Source organism: Artibeus jamaicensis, unplaced genomic scaffold, assembly GCF_021234435.1.
Source record: "Artibeus jamaicensis isolate MK-2021 breed Jamaican fruit bat unplaced genomic scaffold, CSHL_Jam_final contig_797, whole genome shotgun sequence".
NCBI classification, from domain to species: Eukaryota; Metazoa; Chordata; class Mammalia; order Chiroptera; family Phyllostomidae; genus Artibeus; species Artibeus jamaicensis.
Window position 1 is genome coordinate 23,821,819 of NW_026521977.1, and position 26,329 is coordinate 23,848,147.

General features: G+C 41.3%; 1 protein-coding gene across 3 annotated transcripts in view; it reads right to left on the reverse strand.

Moving 5' to 3' along the window:
* LRRC4C (leucine rich repeat containing 4C) overlaps positions 1–26,329 on the reverse strand; it is a 463,927-nt gene that overhangs the window by 158,368 nt on the left and 279,230 nt on the right. For 2 of the 3 annotated variants that reach the window (XM_037166262.2, XM_037166263.2), the window contains exon 1: positions 12,602–13,317. The exons of the other annotated variant lie outside the window; for it this stretch is intronic. The gene's annotated coding sequence lies outside the window, so the exon portion shown is untranslated. Of the gene's footprint in view, positions 1–12,601; positions 13,318–26,329 lie in introns of those variants that run through there. 3 annotated transcript variants of the gene reach the window in all.

Sequence of the window (26,329 nt, forward strand, 5' to 3'; positions counted from 1 at the left end):
AGTCATGTGCTTTGAATAGATCTACTTAATATTTGTGTCCAAAGCCCAGAGAATTATTTCCTCCACTGAGCCTATAAAGAAGCAAAGGGCATCATGCCATATGCCTTGGACCACCATCACTAGGTAGGTAGAATAAGAGTTCAAGGGTGGGTTATGTCACTGCCGAGATCTTCGCAGTGACAAATTAGACTAAATCAAAGCTGGACAGAAGCACACCCATAGCTGTTTAGATGGCCAGCAGCGTGGGTGGTCCAGATAGTTTAGGACATTTCTCCAGTGGACTTTTATTGGCAGAAGAGGATTGTTTTGTTTTTTTGTTTGTGTCCTTAATCCAAGAAACGCCTGTAAATTCTCTTTTGAAAACAAGAACCTGTTCCTAGGAGATGAGAGGAGCAATGCAAAAATAGCATGAATGCAGCTCAAGTTGTTCCTCTGAAAAATTGATAGCTACAGCCAGATGCTTTGCAGGAAGAACAAGGCTCCTTAGATGGTTATTAAAACTTTAATACCTACATGCAATGGAGCATCACAGGGAAGTAAAAACAAAATTAACCCTTGTAGCAAATTACAAATGTGAAACATAACTTATCCTTCTCACTTCTGATCACTAGACCTGAGGCACTTAATTGAGATCATCTCCCCATCACCTAATTCCTCTTGTCTCTCAATAGCCACTGAATTTGGATGCATTGGAGCAACAGCTCCATTGAAGCCAGTGGCTGGTCCATAAGTGGGCATATGAGCTAAGCTAGTTCCCTCAGCTTAGGTCTCAGGATGCTTTCTGGAAATACTGGGACAAAAGTTTCCATCTGTCTTTAGTGGGTGGGTGAGGGGATGCAAAACACTAGAATCAGGATGGAAATGGCCCAAGGAGGAGGAGTAAGCCAAGAGAATTGCAGAAAAGAGAGCAGAAGTCCCTCCAATATTGCTAACACCTGCATCAAAACACACCTGAATTGCATGCACTGGGGGACTGCTCAATTGCATATGTCAGTGGACAATCTTTCTTTGCTTACTCTAGTTAGATTTTGTTCTCCTACTTCCAATCTAAGCCATTGCAACTGACACAGTGCCTTGAAGATCAGTCACACAGGAAAACTCTAATATGGATGGATGAAAATCATGTATCCAGCATGAATGCAACAGAAGTTTATGTCAATGATCCTGTCTTCTCTAATTTCCAAACTGGAGAGTTATACCAAAAATACCAGGAACTTCACTATTTCAAATTCAGAAGCTCAAGTTCTAATAATGCTTTTTTCCCTTTCCATTAAACAATCTGCCCTAAATTCTTTTTAAATTCATTCTGTCTGATGCACATGCCTCATGAATAATACCGTTGGATAAAAATGCCCCTTGCATTTTTACAAATAATAGCTAGAGTATTTTCTTTGCACAAGCCTTCTGCTGAAAAGTTTGTGTGTGCATTATTCCACATGTAACTCACCACAGCCCTGTAGTGTATTTATTCTCATGTTGTAGGTAAGACAGTTGAGGTTCAAGAGTAAGCAAAATTACCCAAAGCCCCAGATTTAAGGAGAGACGAACTCAGTCAGCCTGGCTTCTATGTTTTTATATCATAGGCCTGGTAGAATCACTGGGTGTTCTATGTAACAGACATGCAAAGCTCCTGACAGAGTGCTCTGCAGACAGCAACTATTATTACTGTTGCTGCGGATACACTTCGGGAGATAAAACGTAATGCTAACATTTCTAGTATATGAAACTGAGGGGGAAAAAACAGAGTCCCTCTGTATCTAATAACACAAAGGTCTCTGATGACTTATTTGGCTCTGAACTACCCAACCCTCCCCTCTTTCAGTTGAGTATCAGAGCAGATTTGCAGCCTAGGGACCGCACCAACACTGGCCCTGGGAAAAAGAGACGGAATCTCTGGGTGTCAGCACCCAATGGCTGCTTCAAACCTCTCAATGATGCTAAAATCCTCCCTATTTCCTCTGTACAAACACCTAGGAGATGGGTTGTACCTCCTCGCTGGCTGGGCTGAAAGGCCCAGGGGTGCCTCACAATGAACAGTGGATAGACAGCGATGGGACTGGAGGCTTTAACACAGACAGAGCCTCTGTCCCTTCTTGGCTGCAGCAAACAGCAGCAGGGTTGGACCTGAAGTGATGGCGCTGTGCCCGCAAAGCACTTTGGCACATGCCGGGATATGAAAGGCTCTAATGAGACCCATTTCACAATTCACTGGCCACGTGCATTAAGTAGGCAAAGATTTCTCCCTAACAGCCCACCATACATCCTGTGGCCCAGGTCTGTGATAGGGTTCCCCACCACCCACTAAACCAGATCTCTCACTGTCCCCTCACTTCTCTTTTGGTGGTAGTAAAATAAGCTAAAGGAGAGGCAGCCGCCTTAAAGAGACAGGAGGCATTTCCAACTGCAGCTCTCTCAGGGTCTACAGGAAACTTCCAGAGACCCGCAATGCATGCTAATCCTTCCCCTGGTTAAGAGAGTGGGCTCCTTCATAGTAAAGTCATTGTTCTTCCTAATCGTCAGAGACTGCTGCTGTACACTTGCCGGGAGCGATCCAATTAACATATCACCGCAACACCAAACATCATAATATGTTCTGTCCTACCGACAAGGAAAAGCCCCAACCCTGCTTCCATCCACAGCTTCCTTCTAATTAGGTCTTTACACATAAACAGACAGAGGAATACGAAACCAAGTAGAAGGCTATACGTCTGACTCACTTTCTGCCTGAATGCAATCTCATGGAGTTGGAATATGTTTGTTGTTACTGGGGAACAAGTTGGGAAATTGAGAACAAAAGAAAGGAGGAAAGGAATGGGGAGACAAGAACTAGGGACTGAAGGAGCTAGGGAGGGTCCAAGAGAGACTGAGAAGGAGAGGGAAAGGCTGCTGGCTGCTTTGGGGAATCAGAAAACATGTAACTTCTGCTTGGGAACTATCGCCATGGCAACGTTCAAACAATATAGAGAAAGCCTTCATAGTTCTACTCTTGCCTTCCTCAATACCACTGTGTAGATGTTAACCGTTTTACGGTGGCTTCGGACTTTCTGCCTTTCCAGTTAGCAGAAATTGGAGTCCCCTGAATCACCCCCTATAATGCATTTAAATTAATTCATCCACACACGTGCTCCGGGCCCTGCAGAGGTGATTCTCACCAGACATCCTCTAACTGAGCTGTCAGCATTCTTCCTGCCCAGGTTAGAACAGCCACTCACATTGCAGTCTCTCTCTCTCTTTCTCTTCCTCGTTCTCTCTCTCTCTGCCTATCTTTGAAGGTTGAATTAGCATGTTCTGAGATCTGACTCGAACTCAACTGTAAGCCATTTCAGAGAAGCACATCTTTACATTTTCAAATGTCATGCATCTCTCTTTAAAAGCCCATATTTTAGTTATTGAACTTCCCAGCATAATTATCAAGTCATTGGTTCAAAGAAAACATGTCTAGTGTCCTGAGAATGAATTTTTTAGTGCACTGTTTCTTAGGCTCAAACAGTTATAAACAAAAAGGTTATCTCTCTGGAAAATAGGCTAGCTATTAAAGCACCATAAATCAGTCAACTCAACTGGTTCTTGGCAAGTCCATATTCACAATAACCATTGATTTTAGTAATTATAGGACAGAATTAGTCATCATAAGAAAAAAGACCTTACTCTTTCTTAATGTATGAAAGCCAGCCCCCCATAGGAGATACTATGGAAACAACAAATAAAGAAACATAATTGAATGGCTACATTCTCCTACCCCCCCCACAATGACTTGGTTCAAATCGATGAGATGAAACAAATGGACCCCAGCCAAGAAATCGGTATTGTCTCAGCAGTTTGCAGTTTGTCAAGAACCAGAGACCACACTCAGCACTGGCTCTTCTAAATAAAACTTCCCTGCACACCTCCCAGCTCCTGATGCCTTATCACAAGGAATGTAGTAATCAGGGAATGCTTCTTTGGGTGTTCTGAGACCAAAATATTGTTGAGAAGATTCAAAGGGACAGCTATATTTAAAAAGCACTGTGAAGCATTAGTGTGAATGCTCTGTTTTACTAATACTATTATTAGATTAATCATAGTAATTGTTAAACTGGAAAGGAATCATGTAAAAGTAAAAGAATAACTTTATTAAAGAAGACTAAAGCAAATGTTCCAATGCAACATAGTCAAGGCATTGACATTCAAAGACTGAAGAATGAAATTAAACCATAATTAAATAGTACCTTAGCATTTAGCACCTTCTTTCATCTAATCCTGTGCCTTCTGCTGCTTTCTATGAGAAAAAGGAAGAAGCATCCTTCTGAAGCATGAAGCCTGACCATCTCTTGCAAATGTATATCTGGTTTCATAAAGCCAGGTGTTTACACATTGTGAAAAGTGACTGCAGCTCACCGCATTTTTAACGGCAGACATTTTTATTAAGGAGGTTATTTTTATTCTCTCGTTGCATGTTTCCATATTTGGGCATTACTCAAATTTAAAATTCGTAGTCTTTTTTCAATATTCATTCATGATGAGGAAGACCCACTTTACGTAACTGTCCAGCTGTGCCATGCACAACTTCTGGGGGCACCTTCATTTTTGTGACCAGTGCTCTTTGAACAATGTCACTGAGGAGTGTGCATTGTAAAACTCGGAGTGAGCCATTAGCAGCTACACATTCGAGCATCCAATTAGCACCAAAATATATTTACAGAACTATTATCAATATTTCAAAAGGCCAACTAGAAATCACACATGTTCTCACATAATTGTATAAGGTAATTAAAACACCTTTTCTTTTGGCTCAATGGATATCATCTCAGGTTAAAAATGTCCATCCACTGCATTTCAAAAGTAATGATTGGCACATACATGTCTTCAATGAGCAAAACACAAAGGAACAAATTTCAATGTATTAGGCAAAATGGTGTGAAACATGGGTCCCTAGAGGAAACAATAGTAAAAGAATTAGTGATAAAAATATTGAAAAAATAACGGCCCACACCATAAACTGAAGAAACCTCTTCACCGTAAAAATGCATAGCAGTCTACTCACTTACTGGTTTACCAAAATATATTGGAAATCCCTGTGAGCTTTGTTAAATGTAGATGACTAGATGAGGGCCTGATCCTTAAATAAGCCCCACTCTAGCAGATTTTTGCCAGATTAGTAGATATAACAATGATAAGAACTGTCACACATGTATGAATAAAATGTTAGTGTATAGAGGACAGGGTGATTCAGTGGCCCAAGGGGCTCTGGGAGATTTTCCCAGAAGAGATAACTTGCTCTGAACTTTGACATATAAAGAAAGAGTATGTCATAGACAAAGAAAGTAACTTTCACAAATTTTGCACCAAAAGTATCCTGAAATATCTCCAGAAAAATAAAACATTCAGAATGGCAAGCAGACAAAAGAGAATATGAATAGATTGACCAGAACATATCAAGAGAAGGTCTATATATCTAGATTCTTATCAAGAGAAGAATCTAGATTTTATTCCATAAATATAATTATAGGATATAGAAAAGGGAATTTGAGTGTTATTTCTCAGGATCTTCCTTCTGAGGGAAGAATGAATAACAGACAGCACTGAAAAAAAGTTGGCATCATCAGAAAGACAAGAAAGTTAAAAAGATATCTAGAATAGTAACAACAGAATCTGGACCGAGAGACAAAAAAAGCTAAGCATAAGATACCACATAGATTTGATGAGTGGTTGGATGTGAGGGAGGTGAAGGAGATAGTGATGTCACTGAAGCTGAACTGCATAGCCTCCTGGAGGGCAAGTAATCAGTTGCACTTGTGTTAGGTTTGCAAAGTCTTCAGACCAGGTAACGAAGTGGAGTCTTGGTGACAATGGAGACTCAGGAGTTTTCAACATATGCAGGTAGCTGAGGCCAAGGATTCGAGTGCCATCTCACAATAGAAGCCCAGCTGACATCTCTCAAGAATGCAGTGAGACCGTGATTAGAACAGACTCAAAGGGGAAGCCCCTCAACATGCAAGGAGACAGGAGGAGGAAGTAAAATGAATACACAGGAAGTGAGAGCAAACAGCCCCTCCAGGTCGTGGAAGAGTTTCCAAAAAATCAGCAGTGGCAATGCTGTCTCTCTACAGAGAGATCAAACACAATGGGAACTGAGATCAAACTCTTTGGGTTTGCAGGATATTGGAATTAAACTCTCAACTTATAGCAATAAGCATATTTCTCACATAGCTCTGAGTTTCCGGGTGAGTTGCTCACAGAATTTCTGCAACGCCTTTCTGCCTGGTACATTGACTGAGTTAGGACAATATCTCCTATCTTTCTCAGAAATTGTTCGTTCCACACTTGGACATTACTACAGACCTGCAAAAATACGCAAGGTGTAGATGACCTAAGCATCTGGGGACAATGTTTATTTCAGGAACAGAGGAAAGGGAGACTGAAGGTTTCTTCATCTCAATGAAAATATTCACATTGAATACCATGTTAGATGACAGTGAAAGATCATGTTTATGTGTTACCAACAAGTTTGAATTTACTGATTTGATCTCATTTCTAAAGTCCAAAGAAACATAGTTTCTACTTCCAGTTTCACCACTTAGTTGCTGCATAATCTTAGACAAGTTCCTTAGCCTCTTTGTGTTTCAATTCCCTAAGTGAGGATGAAACAGAAAAACTGTATGTTATATTTTCAACACAGTCCCTGGTGCATACCAAGTACTCCCTAAATGGTAGTTACTATTGCTGTTACAAAATTATACCCATCACCTCCATAAGTGTTGAAAGCTTCCATAGGCACAGAAAGCTGCCATCAGCTTATGCCAAAGTTGAAATAAAAGTTTATGCATCTTCTGTAAGTTTTTCATCTTTTTAAAGCTTCACTATAAATCTGATTGACATTGGAAAACATGATCAAACATAGTATTACCAACTTTGATAGCAGAATCAGCAAGAGATTTTCATTTACATACTCAGTAACTATCAAGCATAAAACACTCGCAGAAGCTCAGTGACATGTTCCCATTTCTGTGGAAAGTGACTCAAAGAGCTCAGTGAAAGGTCAGCTATCATAAACTGGTTTCTGATCGTGTGTTCCACACTTAGACATGTTAATTCTCCCAAAACTTCAAGAAAAATGATGTCCAGTTTTACAGTTGAGGAAACTAAGGCATAGCAAGGTTAGTTGGCCCACTTAAGATCCCCAGGTGATGGGTGGTAACAAAGTTGAAGTCCAGTGCTTGTCTATTGCAAATCTCATCATATTTCCTCTACAAACCCTCTAGAGATTTCTTTCACCTGCTACTCTACATGCCAGCCATTACAATACCAATTCTGCCTTGCTGTCAGAACTCTGCTCTTCTCCTCCTCATTTTAAAAACTAGTATCCTGAGATCAAGAATGTTATTTTTTAATTCCTAGGAATCTTAAATTCCTAGAGAGTCAGTTGTGAATGCGGAGTCCTAAAATCCTAGTGCTTGAAGAAATCTTAGTTTTTGCTTGGGTTTAATGGAGAAGAATGTAAGACTAACCTAAGAGGGGTGAGGTGACTTGTAGAAATAGTTCTAGTCTATTACTGACTGTATCCATAGTAACAAATAAAGAAATACACTGCCTTGCCTAACTTTCAGGCCTCAGCTTCTCCAACATAAGGAAACCATTCAATGGCATTTAATATCTGTATGTGATGTCATATGTGTACACACACAGACATAGTGTTCATATACTTATTAGGATTTCTCATTAAGCTTCTACAAGTTGCATAGGTATGTACGTGCATTTGAGTCTTTGGGAGGAAATGCCTCTTAAAGTAAGTTCAATTAGTCAGTCCAGGAGTATTTATCTCCAGTACACTACTTCTCAGGCATTTGTCTGCGGGGTTGAGGACACGCCAGAGAACAAGTGCAATGACTGCCCTCAGAGAGTGTTCCGTGCACCCTGTCTTACCCACAAGATTTGCACAACAAACTTTCAACTGTCAAATAGATATTGCTCCATAAAAATCATTTTGAAGGAGGATGCAAGAGGTTCTTGATCCCCTCAGAGAGTTTTCCAAGATACCATTTACAAATCATTAATTTTTTGTATGCTTATATTGGAAAATACTTGACAATCTAACAAAACATTATATGGACACAGAGTATATTTTCCACAATTCCCAAAGTTTATTTCAATCTTTCCCAAGGGATTCAATAAAGCACTTCCAAGTATTTTAAAAGTGTAAGGCCTTACCAAAAATGGCAAAAATGGTTGCCTCTATTTGCATTACTCCAACCTTAATCTTATTTATGCATTTTCCTTTGTTACTCTATACCAACGTGATTTTAGATTAATAGCTTCCTTCAAACAAGGCCATGTTTATTTTTTGCAAACTGTGCATTACCTAAACTAAAATCAGAGATGCCCTGTTTAAATGTACATCACTGAATGACTTCTTTGCCTGACATATGCAATCTGATTTCATCCACGTGGTTGTTTATAACCTCTATCTAATAGATACGCACAGCAGATCAGAGCAGTTAAATGGTACGCTCAACATACGTGACGCAATAGGAAGCTAAATACTCAAACTCGGGAAAGCTGAATACTCAAAGTTGAGTACTCACTGGAAAGCTGAGTACTCAAAGTTGAGTACTCACTGGAAAGCTGAATACTCAAAGTTGAGTACTCACTGGAAAGCTGAGTACTCAAAGTTGAGTACTCACTGGGAAGCTGAGTACTCAAAGCCAGAGTCCAAGTTCACCAAATTTCTCAGTCATATTTAGAAAGCACATGAAAAAAGTGAAATTTATCATATTTAGACCTTCTTCCATGGATGATGTCTCCCTAAGATCAGTGAAGATGGTTAACTTTAGGACACTTCTCCAAAATTAAAGTAAGTAGGATAAATATCCAATGGGCAACTCCTCACTCAGACTATCCAGTTATAACCTACAGATATGACATCAAGAATAAACACAATTAGAATAGTAGGACTCTTTTTCCCTCAAAGGAGGGACAAGTCACTGGAAGCATATTGAGGACATGGACCAAACACAGAGCTACAGTTGTGAAGAATGGAATCATGAGCAAAAACCATGACTAGCTGCCTCAGAAAACCATTTTCAAGTTGGTGTTGGAAGATCTGCACCTGCAAACAATATGATACTTACAGCTACATGCAAAGTCTTGATTCCGAAAACTATCAGGACTTTATCATGTCACAAAGTGAAGATGTTTAACCCAGGATTCATTCTAACTAGAAAGACTATGAATCCAAATTGTGAAATTAGAGTCTTAATAGTAGTAATGGAATCTTATGCCATCTAACTCAAATTGTATTATTGCCTAGAAGTCAGTGCTTATTTTGTGCATCCCAGGTCCAGACAATGCCACGGGCAGCTAACATTACCTCTTTAATATATAAAATCTGCCATATGCAACTCTTAGGCCAAAGTAATATCAACACAATAAGAGTATTATTTCTCACTTAAGTATTATCTTTGCTGACATTTATTTTTCTATACTTCAAGGAGAAAATCTTGACTTTCAGCTTCTAGATTGCAGCAGCTTTTCAATCTGAAATGATACGTCGCAGCCAGTCTGCCCTGCTAAGATCTGAAAAGAAGAATCTGGCAACTCCTGTAAGGTCAGTTGTAGCCACTAGAACTGGTAAAGTGTTTGGCCAGCCCGTATTCATACCCAGGACATTAATCCAAATTAATCCTAGAACAACCATAACAAACAGCCCTCTTTAGAGGGACTATTATGCCTGGGGCTTTGCATAGCATTACATGGAGTTCACCAAACAACTCAAAGGAGCTGAATTTTAATTTGGTGTTCATTTTCCCATCCCACGGATGAGAAAACAGAGGGCCAGGGAAATTACAGGTGTGGCCCAAAGGATACAGCTGTCAAACAAATGAGAGGAAAAGATATTTAAGAGGGAACTTCACAACTTGCAAAACCCAGCTGCTTCCTGGCCTGTGGTCCAGAACCCCAGTATACCACTATGGGCTCATGAGTGTTACTCAGTGGGCAGGCACCAACTTCGGTTTTTGAAATAAGCTCATGAGGCAAGTGTCCAGGTCTCCCACGGCCATCATCCTTTCAGCAGTACATGAACAAGTTGCCCAAAACACAGAGCCAACTGTGTCTGCCAAACCAAAGAAGCTAATCCTGAACTGGGCAATGTGTCCCAAAATGAAGTGCTGGGGAAATGAGTGATTCACCAGATGAAAAACGATGATAGCCTTGGATGCACCGTCATCTCCAGATTTGAGGAACATGCCTAAGTGGAAGTGGGCGGGAGGAAACATTTCAGCACAGAATTTTAAAGACGTTCATCCCTTCCATCTCTCATCCTCCCCTCCCCCAACTCCTTCCCTCCTCTCATTCAGAAAAGTTTGCCTGTGTATGTAAATGTGGAAGGTACAGTGAGGGTGACAAAGTGAAGGAGAGGAATGAATGCACTTTGAGGTTTAATCAGAGTAGCTGGAAAGACACTTTAATGTCCAACATGAAAGGAAAAAGAAAAGGAAAAACAACCTCTCTTGATTGGCAGAGGCAAGCTGATTGCAAGGCTGGGCTTCCTACAAAGCCCAGAGCTGAACGGGGTATGCAGTAAAAATACCAAGGTACATTTTTTTCATTTTTTCCCTCTTTTGTCAGTTGTGCTGAGATGCTACTGAACAGGAGCTTAACTTGAGTCCATCTACAACCACAGTGGTAACTTAACTGAGATCAAAACAAACAACTAACCAACCAACCAACCAAACAAACAAAAAAACCCTGCAAGCAAGAATAAGATATGCAGCTGCCTACAGAGATCTTGTGAGGGGAAAAGACCTACATGATTATTTTTCAAAAGTTGGTAAATGTACCGCCTGATCTATGTCCCAACAGGAAACATGTATCCAGAAAAATAAAGTGGAGAAGTGTTCAGCTGTAGGCTCGTTTAGTTAAGGAGTAATGAAAAGGGTAAGAGTAGATGATGTGAGTGAAAGAACAGGCTCAGATGCTTTTAGCAGAGTGTTTCTGGTTTCTATTATCACCTCCCGAATATAAATCTGGCCCCGTGATGCTTTAACGACTCCCTAGGGACCACCAGTCACTGGACCAAGAAGGGACCCAGGGGAGTGCTGCCTTTTATCCCCTCAGGATGTGCCAAGAGTTGTGGGTCTTTTAAAAATATATATTAAAACTAGGGTTTTCTGAGCTTGCCATTAAAAAAAAAAAAGCAAAAACTCAAAAGGGATATGAATCCTGGCGCTGGGCTAGCCTTGCGGTCCAGCATGGCAGTTTATTTCAAACTCTCCGGATAGGTACTTTCCTTGACTCCTCTGGATGAAAATGGCACCTGTGGGGACAGAAGGAGCCACGCCACGTATGGCCGATTGCTATCCAGTTTGGATCCCAAACCTACTTCAGTCTGCTGTTCTGAGGCCTGTGTGAGTCACCTGTCTCCTATGGTTTGGCCCTCCCCAAAGAACTGCAGCCTCTCTGGGCCTGGGCTTCCTTATTTATTGGCGTGAGATCTCTGAGAAGTCTTCTAGCTGTAAAGTTACGTGAGTCTATGATTCTGATGGAAGGACCCAGAAAGGAATAAAGAGGATGAAGAGACAGAGTTTTGTTGAAAGAAAGAGAGAATAAGAGAGAAGGAAAGAAAGAAGAACCCAACTCCATGACCCAGGCAGGACGGAGAGGGAAAGAGGGGTGGGTCCTCCAGGCCCGAAGGCTCTCCCAGCATATTCAACCCCTTCTAATGTTTCTTAATTGGCCTCTTTCCCCCAAGACAAAGCTGTCCCACAAGAAGCACTGGTGTTCAACACAGACCTTTTCTTTATCTCCTCTACCTAAGTTACCACACAGGGTACTCGGTCCCTGACTTTCTCTCAATAGCCCTCAATTTGCCAGAAGGTTTCTGGCAAAAACCCAAGCCAACTGCCCAAGCCATCTACCATCCAGGTACAGTCCCTCTATGATCCACAGAAGTGGTTATTTAGGAGGTGGGATTGGAGCGAAGTGGGTCCTCCTTCTCTCCCTCTTAGCAGTGGCAGGAATCTAGGCAGTCTGGAGTCCACATCTGAGCATGCGTATGCAAGAGAGACTGGAGAAAGTGTAGCCACGGCTCTCTACCTCTTCGTCCCCTATACCCGCCCCCCCCCTCAGTCCACCAGGAGCCAGAAGCCATCCTTCATCTGCTGGTTTTATTATCATACTTTCAGGTTAATACTTTCCGTTGATCTGCAGTGTCAGGTTGGATAATGAAATTTAAATTAGGCCCATTCGATTTCCAATGGCTAAACATTTGTGCATCCAACTCTGGGGCTGACATGCAACTTAAATGCATTCAGAGTGTCAGTCACATACACACGCACCCCACATTGCAGTGGCTTCCCTGAGATTTTCTGCCCTCCCTGATGAACATTTTGCAAAGGCGTTTGTCCAGGATGCAGACAACCTGCATCATTAAAGCAAACCAGCTTATCCTGAGCACAGGCTGACAGAGCAAATGCGTGGGCCACCTTCTCTCTTATTTCTTGGGCCCCCTAGAGTGATGTCTTTAAAAGCCACACTCATGAAGGTGAGGGGATAATGGGACTAGGAATGCTAAATTAATGGACCTTTTTCTCTACCAATAGATAAGAAAATATAGATCACTCACTGTATTTCTGACTGATTACAGCAACATCCAGATGGAAATCCAGGTGGTTAAGAACAAGCAAGAACGCATGATCTTGACACCAAAAAGGAAAAAGAAAACCCCCCCCAAAAAAAGGGAAAAAAAGAGGTTGATGAAAAATCCAGCTGCAATTATCCATCAATTTTAGTCAACACAGGCACAAATCCAACTGTGCTCTGCTGGTTTCTCTCCCCCAATCAATGCCTCGTTCTGCCGCGGTCAACTTTTCTTCTCCAAAATTTCTTTGCAGATGTATTATTAATTTCCTCGAAAACACCACCATATCGGGTCTTTACTTTCCTAAGAAAGCCCCGAACTTTTCATTCCAAAAATATCTCCTTGGCTTACTTTCTCCTTTATAGAAAAAAAATGAGCATACTTTCTCTTTGTGGCTCCTCGGTTCTCCATTTCCAATCATCCTTTGGGGAGGGGGGGGTCAGCTGTTTTATTATTATTGATTTATGTCAGAACCCACCAACTCCCGCGGGCCTGACACTGGTCTATTTCATTTTTCAACGCTCCCAGTGTGCACATATACACGTTTGTGTTAAGATCCAGGTCTCACAAGAAAAAGGTTCGTTCTTCTTGCTCTCTTGCACAATCCACTGCGTTCTGTTCCAAAAGAGAGCTGCGTCCCGCATCCTTCATTTTTGCAAGGCACCCAACCGCCACCGCCACCAAAAAAAAAAAAAAAAAAAAAAAAAGTGTCCTTTTACATCGTCAATTCTTCTCCCTAGCCCCTCTACCCCCTTTGGAAGAATTTGGGGATCAACTCCCCCGACTAGTCACCCTTCTGGCCGGCCCCTTCTCCAAAGATCTGATTAGATTTCTCATCACAACCCAGTGCGCAATTGGGTTTTTGATTTCAGCCACCCGGCCAGGCACCTTCCCCTCTCCCTCCAAACTCCCTGTTATATCCTGTCTCCTTTCCTCTACCGCCTCTGCAATTTCATAATCTCACGTTAAATGGAGTGCGGGGGGTGGGGGCGGGGGCGGAGGTAGTGGAGAAAAATTTCAAGGCTCCGTCAGCTGTCAAGAAGAAACCCATTCCTCCCCCTTATACTTTTCTCTCTTTTTTTGGAAGGTTCGGGGTGGCTTTCCTTTCCTCTGTCCCCGCCCCCACCCCGGCACCGGGTCTGGTTCCCCCAGGTGTTGCCGGACTCCCGGAGCAGGCCCGGGATCACGGGGGAGACGCGTGACGCGCTCCCGCGCCGGCGGCCCCTGCCAGCCCTCGGGTCCCCTCGTCTTCCATCGGCGGGCAGCAGATCCGGGGGCGCCGCGGCGAAAAAAACTTCAGACTGGGCTTTTATTTCAAATGAGGGCGAAGTGCGGGGATCAACGGGGGTGTTAGGCAAATTTTAAAAAAATAATGTGGGAAGAAAACGGGAAATGGGGTGAAAAATAAATCCCTAATCGCTGGCTCTTCTCATCCTCCCGGACTGAAACTGCAGTTTTGATCTCCTTTCCAGCTGCGTCGGGTACATTTGGGAGCCACAAGTTGGTTCCTTTTGGCGCAGACCTTCCCGACGCCGGCTGGTCCTCCGCGAGGAGACGGTTCCCGGAGCGCGGCTACTCGGCGCCGAGCTCAGTGCCAGCGCCGGACCCTCGGCTCCCAGCGCGGCGGAAACCCCGGTCCCCGTCCGTCCACTTCGGCTGGAACTCTCTTCCCTCCCTCTCGCGCCTCTCTCCCTTCTTTTCCCCCAAATAAATAAATGCGCTCCCAGTGCCGGCAGCAGCTTCTGAGTCTAAGCTTTCCCTCGGCCAAAGCCACGTCCCGATGCTTAGGGTCCTAGCTCCCCAATCTTCTCCCGGACCGCAGTCCCCTTCCCTCCTCTGCCCCCCGTTCCTTCCCCTCTCCCTTCCTGTGATCAGTAAAATACAATTACCCAATTACCTCCCATCATCTTAGCACTGATTGGTCAATTGCGTTAACACTTGAGGTCTGGGACGCAGGCTTTGGAGCCTCTGCGGTGGGGCACCGCTGCCACCTGGAGGGCAGAGTCAGAACAGCTGCGTCTCAAAGCAACCCCCACGCTCCCTGGGTTAGTAATAGCCAAAGAAACTCAGGGGCTGTGTGGGAGAAGTTGTCTTCTTTCTTTTTTTTTTTTTTGCCCTAAAAGCCTGCCTGTTTTCATCCTGAAAGCCAGGAGCTGGAGCTACAATGGAGAAGATAATGAAATCAAATTACCAGTAGAATTCAAAAATCTCACCAAACACACCAGGCTGTTGCTTTCCTTTTGCAGGGCAGGAGCCTCTTCCCTGCCTCGTCAAGCAGGCTGGTCACAGGGTAAAAGTAACTCAGTACTGTTATTACCTAGGATGGGCCGATCGGAAGGAACCTAGGAGTCGCAGCTGCTAGGGAGGGAGCCTGTTGTCCAGCAGGATAATCTCTCCGGGGGGAAGCGCAGAGAGGCAAGACAGGAGCCTTCAGCCTCTGCAACTGTTGCAGTAAATTAGCCTGTTGAGTTTGTACAAGACATCCAGGACAGTCTGACAACTCAACCGCAACATGCCTGGCTCCGGCTGTGGGCTTTTCCAGCAGGTCATGTTAGGAGGGGGCAGGGGCGAGGCTGGTGGCACATTTCAATTCCACTGGGTCTTCTTATTAACATTATTAATAATGTATTTATGCTGGTTTCTTTCTCCACTACATACTCGTCCTAAGGCTCTGTATGTAAGCTAAGATTACTTGTATTTTATGACATGCAGCTATATAACCTTGATATATGAAGAGAATAAAATAGGGAATGATAGTTCATACAGTAAAAGATTATATATGTTAGGGAAGAAGGCAAAGAAATATTTCTCTGTTTTAAGCTGCATAATTAATGTCTGCGGCAATTTTCTTTATTTTTCAGAGATCAGAGTATGTACTTGGTTTAAAAACAGTTTTAAAGAGGCTGTAGGTTACTCTGTTTAAGCACAATACATTCTTAACATTTGAGTTTATATGACAAATCATCATGAGAAGTAGCATTGAACAAAAAGGAGGAAAACTGACTAAGTGAACATCAGAGGTATATCCGAGTTCATACCAAATGTTCTTTCTTCCTTTCCTTTTTATAGGACACACATATTTCCTCATTTAAAGCTAAAAATAAATTTTAAAAAGTATTACACCTATACATTACTTAGGTCTTATAAACATACTCTAATATGTATTTCAGATATCAGTACCTGCAACAGAAAGACTTTTCTTTACACATGGATTTTGATTTATTATAATTTCTTCATCTATTTGGAGAGCTTTCATGTAGTTATGAATTGCATCAAAGTGTGAATTTGTTGAGAGGTAATATTTCTGTTTTTAAGTGAGTGCTGTATTTCTGGATTTAAAACACTAATGGGCAGTTGACTATAACTTTAATTTGTCTATTGATATTCTTACCATTGTATGTCAATAACAATTTACCAACTAATAAACCATTGTACTCACTGGAAGCTCTAGAAAGATACAAGGGAGTCTACCCTCTAATTCTGAAGTAAGCTAGAAGCCACTTGAAATAAATTTTTTTCTTTCTAGGGACTTTGGCAGCAAGAGAAAGGCCAATCAATGCTTTCTTTTTCACAGTTGATTATTAGCTTACCTACCAGCCCTCTTTAAAGCCTTTCAGAATGAATTAACCTATCAAATAAAGCAGCAGGAAAGGATCAGTGCTATTTAGCCAACAGGCAAAAGAAAAAGCTTCCCTTTTCTGTCTGTCTTTCCATTCAGCAGCTCCAATTTCCTTTCTCACTTCAGCTGCCCATTCACAGTGTAGGACTTTGAATTAGTCATTTTGCTTTCATTTTTCCTTCAGACTCCACCGGTGATCATTGGGCATCGTATGGGTAGGTCTTTCCTGAATTATCATATACATCACCTTCTCTAAAATTCACAACAGCCCTTTAAGAGATTTTGAAGATGGGGAAAGTGAAGCTAAAGCCACACACACTTGGTAGATGACGGACAAGTTTTGAATACAAATCTCTCCATTTCAATTCCTCCAACTTTCCTGTAACTTCTAGGTTTGGGAAACAGGGGACATACATGGAGGACAGTCATGAGCTTGCAGGCTGTCCTCGTCAACTCTGAATTCCAGAGATGAGTCTGTAACCCTGTGGGGGAATGGAATTGTCACATCTGTCACCGAATGGCCTTACTCAAAGAGAGTCGCAGCAAATAAGCTGTCCCGCAAATACACACACAAATTAGCTTGTTGTTCAATAACAACATAAATGCATTTATTCTGTTGAAGTTGTCATGTGCTGTCTACAAATACAGGGTATGCATTCAAGTAAAATTTTTAATAAAAAGCTCTTTTCAAGAAATAATGGGCTAATGAGTAATGAATTGATTACATTGTCACACTTTCCACTAGCCCATCTAATTACCATAAAGCAAGGACAGGACAAATGTCATTAAAATGAGATGACTGGGGAGAAGAGGAGCACTGTGCTAACCTGGAGGGTTTGTTCTGTGGACACAGAATTCTGCTTCTTCTAACTACCCTGATTTGTAGGCATTTGGGTGCTGAAACAGAACTATCACGTTATTTCACTGTGTGCTGGTGACTCTACCCGGTATCGTCTTTAGCAAACAGCAGAGGACAGCATCTTATAATCGCAAATACAAAATAGCAAAAAGAATGAATTCAGTAGCACCACTTAAAAATAGAGAAAATAATGGATGTGTCTGTTGAGTTTCCTAATTTTAATTAACAGGCTGTAGGCTCCTCTATTCAAGCACAATGCATACTTAAGATTTAAGATTTGAGTCTTTATGTTACCTTTTTTTTTTTCACTTTCAATACTGATAATCAGGGACCAGAATATCCTGTGGGATATTTCTATCAAATTCCCCTCTGTTGTCACACATAATGAATGACATGTGAATTAACATCTTTAGAACAATTTCTCTGAAAAACCACTTTAAACATAAAATGCCATATTTAGTGGGAACTCACCACATGTGTTAGGCTAAACAATACTCCAAGAATGTTGTATTTCAGGGCTAGAAGATATCCGAAAAGAAATCTATCCTGAAATCTGTATTTCAAAGATTTCTATCCTTGAATCCTTGAAATACAGATAAAGGTACTAAAGTCAAGTAGATATACAAATTTCTGGGGGTTTTTTGGTTGGTTTGTTTTTAATATCCATATATCCTCTCTAGTGGCTATCTTTCTACCCAGATCCCACCCCATTATGGTCATGCACTGATGTTCTGGTCAATGACAGATGGTTGTAATTTGCTCATATGTTTTTTTTTCCCCAAACCATGATTGATTTCATCAACATTTTTTGTTTGGAATTTCTAATACTGTGCACATAGTTGAATGAATAAATGTCTATTTACTGAATATTTTTAATGACCTTTACTGAATATGTTTTTCATTGTGACACACAAAATATTAGAAGAATGAGATACTTACTGTCATTACTAAATAGGAAAACTAAAAAAATGCCACCAAAGAGAATAATTTAATCAGAGAATTATACAAGTATCGCTTAGCTATTGCTGTGTAATAAACCATCCCCAAACTTGACAGCTGAAAACTGCCAAGAAGTTTCTCATGAGCCTACCAGTTAGTCAGAGACCAGTTATGTAGTTCTTTTGATCTTGACCAGTCTCACTGTTGTCTGATGTAAAATGATCTTAGCTAGGAAAGGCAGGCAACTAGGTCTGTTATATGGGTCTCTCTCTCTCTCTTCTTCAACTTGGCCCAAGCAAATGTCCTGGTGATGGAAGAAATCAGAGACCAAACAGAAAGGCATGATTACTTTTTGAAGCTCCTATGTAAATCATATCTGCGGACTTCGCATTGGCTTAAGCAAATCACTTAGTTGAGCCCATTGTCAAGGAATGAGGAAGGTCCTTCTACCCAGAATGGGCAGACACTGTAAAGTCATGAGAAACGAGAATGAAGAATCAGGGTTATCTTTGCCATTAGCCACAGCCTCTCCCTCTTACAAAGAATGAATTTCCTTAATGATTACTGGGGTTTACAGAAAAATAAATTCTCAAGGGATCATTCAGTTAATAACTTATTTATTTCAACAGATGAATATAAACCTCTCCTTATGTGCCAGGTACAGGGAAGTTATCACTACCTCCTCTGCTACCCACATTTTCCTGATCATGTGTTGATGCTGATTCAATGGCTCACTCATCTGCCCAATTATCTCTACTGTGTTTCTCTCCAGAGACTCCTCTCAGGTTCCTCTATGGACTCTTTGTCACTAGTCTTTCTTTCTACCCGCGCCATCCGTCCACTCTCTAGGACTAGTCAGCTTCAAAAAAGAAATGCTGTGAGAAAATTTAGCAGAAGAAGTACACATCTAAATATATGTTTCTTATGTACAATAACAAAAGAACACCACCCTGGGGAAATTAGTGGCAAAGTATAGAATAAAAAGAAAGCATATTCTTAATACATGGAGACTTCTCAGATACAAATTTTAGAAATAAATGAGAAAAAACAAAATAAACTTACAGATGATTGGGGGGCAATACATTACCGGTGAATTTGCCACAGAACTGGTTGTGTTAAAGCTTATTGGTGCCCATGTTGTTCAGCATAGTGCCTAGCCCTTTGGCTTCCTTATAAATTTTGATCCATGGATTTCCTTCCCACTTGGATAGGGAAGAAAAGTGACTAAATAGTAAGTATGACAATCATAGGCAATGGTGATACAACATGCTCAGCATTGCTACAGGTAAGTGTAAAGAGCTGGGGAAGTGGAGGAGACAGAAGCTACCTACTTCTGTGTGGGACAATCCCAGAAGCCTTCACAAACAAGGACCACAAATGTGGTAAGAACTTCATGAATGTTCGTGTACCACTGATGGATACAGGCTTGTACATTCTGTATCCAGAGGACAGAAAATAAGGTGAATTCTAAGGAAACATAACTTGTGTCCCAAAGATTAGCAGAGCTAAAGCTTAGTTAAATTGCACACTCAGCTACGATACCGGGGAGCAGACTATTGGATGCCATGTAGAGATAAGAGCATCTAGATTTTAAAAGTTATCTTAAAATGTTCTTCCTAGGAGAATATCAATCCCAATGACATCGGGTAAGAAATAGCATCAGTGAGGGGAGCATTTTGAAGGAGGATTCTTCCTTTATGAGACCCAATAGGCAACATGACAAATTCTCGGAGTGACTTAAAGTAATAAGAATGATGATGATGGAAACAATTCTATGACAATTTGGCACCTAATTTTGAGTCGATTTAGACCCGATTACATTTTAGAAATCTTTTTTTAAATGGTGACTCAAGCACTTTTAAAGCATCACCTCCTTTCTCACATGCTGTTATGGGAGATGGTACTTGTGCTGATAAACTGCACGGATGTGTTTGTACTGTCTACATTAGGATTCCTTGCACCGAGGAGAAAATTGCCCATAAAGGTATCTTTAAAATTCCACCAGGAATTAGTAGATGGTGTGAATCCAGTTGTGTAATTTGGGAAGACAGCTGCATTTTATCTGGCTAAATCAGCACTTGGTACTAAACAATTCCTAAGGAATATCACTGTATTTCAGCACTGGCCATGCAGTGCAGATCCAAGAAGCAATAACCTTGTTTTCCCCACCATAGTACCATTGTCAGGAGATGAAGTGCATAGATTTCAAAAGTCAGTTCTCTTCGCTTTGGAGATGCAGTATCACATCTGTGATTTTAGGCCTCCAGCTGATTTAGTAGCACATGATTCAAATAATGTTAGACAATCTGCATTTTTAAATGTCCAGATTTCTAGCCTGCACAGCATTTTTTGAGGGAAGTACATGACTGTGTAGGAGGAGATGCTTCAGATTTCAAAAAAAATCTATTGTCTTTACAAAGAACATGAACATGCCTTTATTGCTTGAATGAAATCATTCTTTAAATACCTGAAAGAAGCATGCCCAAAGAAATACTATTGGGGATCAACTTTCAAAACAAGAGGAGCTTGGGGATGTTTTAAGTAGGAAGATGTATCCTACATTTTCCGTAGGATAACAATTATGCCACACTGCAGGTGACCTGAACAGGTGTTTTACCAAAGACATGCAGATGGCCAATAGGACCAATGAAAGGATGCTCGGCATCACTAATCAACAGAGAAATCCATATCAAAACCACAATGAGGTATCATCTCACACCTCTCAGAATGGCTATTATCAAAAAGACAAGAGATAAGTGTGGGCAAGAATGTGGAGAAAAGGAAACTCTGGTGCACTTCTGGTGGGAATGTACAGCCACTATGGGAAACAGATTGGGCATTTATTTATTTTTTAATTAAAAAGAAAATAACCATATGATCTAGCAATTTCACTGCTGGATACTTATTTGAAGAATGTGAGTTTAGGATCTTGAAAAGATATCTCTACCCCCTTGGACACTGCAACATTATTCACAAAAGCCAAGATGTAGAAACACTGTAAATATCCACCAGCAAATTAATAGACAAGAAAAATGTATAGGCATTTAGTCATGTACATTTCAGCAACAAAAAGAAAAAGAAAATTTGTAACAACATGGATGGACCTTGAAGGCATTATCCTAGTGAAATAAATCAGACAAAGACAAACATTGTATGATCTTGACTTATATGTGAAAAAATAAAAAAGCCAAACTCATAGAAACAGAGAGCAGAATGGCAGTTGCCAGGAGCTGAGGCATAGGAAAAATCAGGAGATTTTGGCCAAAGCATACAAACTTCCAGTTACAAAATCAGTAAGTTCCAGGGACCCAATGTACAACATGGTGACTATGGTTAACAAGACTGTATTATAGATCTGAAAGTTGCTAAGAGAGTAGATTTTCAATGTTCTCACTATTCACTACACACCAACATACACACACACACAAAGGTACTCATGTGAGGTGACGGAGGTGACAGCTAACCAGACTGTGTAGATCATTTTACAATATATGTGATAAGATATGTCATATCATCACACTGTAAGTTGAAGGTTAAACTTACACAATGGTATGAGTCAACTGTATCTCAATAACGTTGTAAAAATGTAATCAAAGGGTACAGAAAAGAATAATGCCACACTGAAATTTGATTTCTTCCCTTAATTCTCAGTAATGATCCTAATTTTTTTTGTTATTGTTCTTACTGGTTTTAGCAACTACATGAAAAGACCACTGCATTTTCTCACTTTTCCTATTCTCAATTGTATTTCTTTTACCTCTGGGGATAAGAGGTGATAAAATTATATTGAACCAAAACTTATCCTTGAAGAAGCCCATCCCCCTTTTCGGTGTCTTTTCCTTTTCCATTCTTCTTTATATAAGCCCAAGGCCTCAATGTTAGGTGTTGCCCTTCTCCAGAAAGAAAGTTACTAAGGCAAAAAAATTGTGCATAGGTGCTTATTAACCATTTAGTTCTGTCTAATCCAACCCATTCATGTATTTAACAGTTTTTTTTACTGGGTACCAATTTCAGTGTGTTCTGTATACCACTTCTGGGCAAAGTATTAGCAACGTCTCTCTATTTTCCACAGATGCTTAGATTTTTAGAGAGGCTTGGTGTATATTCAGAAAGGAAATATGCGTGATCTCAGGATGGAGCATGGACTTGAGTACGAATTCGAAAACTATTCATTGTTTGTATGTTAGGGGAACTGCAAATACTCAGGCCCGGGACTTAACGGAGAGTGTGTAGCACAGAAGGAGATGAAAAGCCAACAAATAAACCTGCTTATATAAAGCCAGATTGAGGGTTTTTTTTTTTTTTTGAAGAAAAAGAATTTGTCCAAAAGGCAACGGGGCATCATTAAAGTGATATTAAGCTAAGATGTAACATGATAAGTTTGGGATTTTTAAAAGACATTACAAGGGGCAATTTGCAGATGGAGTGGAGGAGAAGGGGAACAACTGGACCTAGGAGAGCAGTTAGGAAACTATGAGTGGTTACCAGCATCCAAACAAACGCAGCAGCTTTGGGGCTGGAGAGAGGGAGGCCAGCGTAAGAAATGCCAGGTGTTCAAATCTATACAGTTTTATTAATTTACATGGTTGCCGTTTGTTCTCATTTTCATTACGCGTGTTGGCATGCACACGCGGGGCATTCTATTTGCAATCTATACATAACTTCCAATCAAAGTAACCAAGTGCTTCCTGAAAATGAAGCTCTCCAAACAGGGAGCAGACCATCTTATAAAACTGTCATTGGAGTCACTCAAGCATAAGCTGCAGGTTATGGTTGGGTCTTAAGTCAGGCTTAGATTAGGGAAGCAGTCCCCACACACTGTCCTCAGTTAAACGTCCATTGGTGCCCTGTGGCAACATGAGATGAGCAAGGGCGATGTAGTGGCTTTGTCCTGTCAATTAGCTGAAAAAGAAAAGTGGAAAACTTCACTCTGTGATAAATTTTTTCCCATATTTTTACAGCTGCAAATCCTTTCTTATCTTTATTTAGTAATGCTCTAAAGTTGTAAATAACCGGTGCAACAAAAATCAGAGACACTCTGTTGAGCCACTGCATATTTCTTCATTTTATTTATTTGCTTTTTAAAAATTTTTTAAAATTTATTTTTAGACAGAGAGGATAGGAGAGAGAAAGAAAGGGAGAGAAATATCAATGTGCGGTCGCCTCTCCCGCCCCCTACTGGGGACCTGGCCTGCAACCCAGGCATGTGCCCTGACTGGGAATCAAACAAGCAACCCTTTGGTTTGCAGGCCGGTAGTCAATCCACTGAGACATACCAGCCAGGGCTATGTCTTCATTTTAATGACATGAAAGGTATCAACTCTTGGACCTGCTAGACTGATGGCCTTTCAAGGCCCTTTGGACTCTTAAATTTCATGCTTTTATCAGAATATGTCTGCCTAGAGAAGTGCTCTCACGCACATCAGCAGAATGGTGTGATTGCCATTATTCAACCTTTCATAAAACAAATCAGTTGTCTCAGACTACAACTGTGGAAAACGCCCCCTAAGTTTCAAGGACAGCCTTTTTAGAGAGCAAAATTCTAAAGTGAAATTGATGACATATTACAAACCTTTGCTCAAATGTTCCTTTCACAGCAAAATACAACATTGAAACAAAACGTTATAAACCAAATTACCAGCATCACTCACCAGAGCTGACTATTCTGGAGGACCCCACATGCAGACCTGTGTCAAGACATTTTTCATGTGTAAATTCAGGGTCCTGAGGGGCCTGGCTGTTCAGATTCTCTTCCCTTCAGGTGCTGCTGACAAGCAACCGCCATAAACTAAGCTTCAAGTCACAGAAGGGGGTCTCTAAGTGCCTGCGCAGTGAAATGCTACAGGATTTCAAATGGAAATGACATGAATTAATTTCCCAGAGAAGAACAAAAAGAGAAGGAAAATCAAGAAGAAAGACAGCTTCTTGTAACACAATATGCAGATTAATGGCACCCACTGATTGATTGAAGTGTCAAAAATGTGCCTTTCAGATACAAATGAAGCTACTGAACGAGTTTTGGGCTCTCTAGCCTCATATTCATCTGAAATATTAACTGATAAAATCAAGGAAAAATTATGTACTTCTTCGGTTTTTTGTTTTGTTTTGTTTTGTTTTCCTTTTTGGGATCTGCCCCCAAAGCAAACCATTTGAACAGCAGCCCCTGGGGAAACCAGGATTAAGATCTACCCAAAGGCATCTCATTGTACCAGAAAATTCCTTATATTGACTTATAAAATCCTACTGTACCTGGCATCAGCCTCCTGGCAGCTATTCTTCCACCTGTCTTACATCATCTGCTCTCACACCTTAGCTTTTCCAGCCGTCAGGCCTTCTTTCTGCGTGACAATAGGGTCTTGGCAACCGCTCTTCCCCAAGCCTGGCATATTTCCCCTTTTGCAGGCCCCGCCCTTTCTGATCTTCTAAGACAAACCATCTTTTCCAAGTAGCTGAAATAGCCCAATGCTCATCCCATCAACATATTTTAATCTTGTGCACAATTATCTGTCTATTTTTTAAAACAATTTGCGGGGTTGCCTACCTCTGCATGGATGTCTTGTTACTGAGTGCAGGGACATTGCTGTTCTTGTTCACGACTCTATTCTCTACTCCGCATCCACGGAGAAGATTCTGAGCTCAAATTTTTGACAAAAGAGCTAAAAATGTAAAAGTTAGATTTAGAAGCCAAATACAGCATTGGAAAAAAGTCAAAGTTGAGGGTCAAGAAGGAGACATGCTGTTCCTTCACAACTATTCTATCGCCACTCTTAGGTAGGGCTTAATTAAATGATGACAATGTATCCACTCTTACTTACATCTTGTCAAGTACAAAAAGAAAAGGGAGGATTTGTGCACTAACTTTGAGCCATACATATGGTGGCTAAAACTTGGGCACCGGAGTCCAATAGCTGTGTTTTAATACTGGCTCCACTCCCTCCCTAGCTGTGTGCCCTTGGGGATGTCACTTAACTGCTCCATGTCTCCAAGACCTTATCCATCACTGGTCATACCTCTCCCACACAGTTCTGAGCGTTGAAATGAAATAATGCATGTGAAGTAGCACAGATGCTGGCTTCAAATGAGCACTCATTAGGTATTAGTATTATTTTCTATTATTAATAAATATATTAAATCCAGCTTTCAGTTACTTTGGGTCCTGTCTTCTCTTCCACATGTTGTTAGCTGGCCGGCCAGGTCTTTTTTTTGTTGTTTTTTTTTTTTTTGGCTTTCCCTTAATAATGCAGCAAATGTGACAAAGAAAACAGAACCTCACTCTTTGGGAAAGTTTTCCTGGCTATCTGATTCAGCCAACATGCCTGGCTGGTGGTTCAAGTTACTTTCACCTATACAAATGTGTGGCAAAATGAATGTTAAAATTGTTTTTTGGAAGCATATCAAAGAAAATGTCGTTTTGTCCTTTCTTTCCTACATGAGTTGTTGTATCTTTGAAAAGGTCAAACTTATCTTCTCTCTAAGTGCCTAAAGAAATCTTAAAATGTGGTGTGAGCTTGGACTAACTGCTTCACCTACCTGGGTCTCGGTTTGCCCATTTTAAGGAAGCATAATAAACCCATGGCCGGCGTTCACTTTGCAGTAGCGAGGTGAAAACTGACTTCTCAAGTTCGAAACCAGAGTGGTCTTCAGAACTTCCCCTGAACACTCCCACACGTCGATCCACTCGCCAGGTGCTGCGGGGCCTCTGAGTCCCATTTTCGCGTGTCCCTTTCTGCACACCCCCCGTGCTTCCCCTCCAGCTCACACTCCGAACACTCTGCCCTAGTCCCTGACCATCTCTCAGTCCCCGGTCTCTCCCTCCCTCAGTGGACCCCACTCACAGCTGATCCACCACTGGAAACACCAGCTGCCATTCCAAGCAGCAAGGAACACCCAGTGAGTGCTAACCAGGCGGCAGACATGGGCCCAAACACTTGACATACGTAATCATTTAGCTCCGGCTTCAAAGATGGACATGTCCAGTTTCAGAGAATCTCATTGGTTATATCCACGTTCCTCACTTTCTGAAATGTGTCCCTAACCTCGCTTGGTCATTTAGTATGTAGGGCAAGAGCTGTAATCTCAAAAGACTCCAATTCCCTCATCTGTAACAAAAGGAAAATAAAACACAGTCTTATAATATTATTGCAAGGTGTCTTATCTGTGGCATAGTTGGCATCTTGGCTCAGATATTTCTTTGTTGTGGGGGATGTTCTACGCATGGTACGATGTTTGGCTGCATCCCCGGCCTCTACCCACTAGATGGCAGTCTCCCCTTCTCTCCTTTCCCTCCCTCTGTATC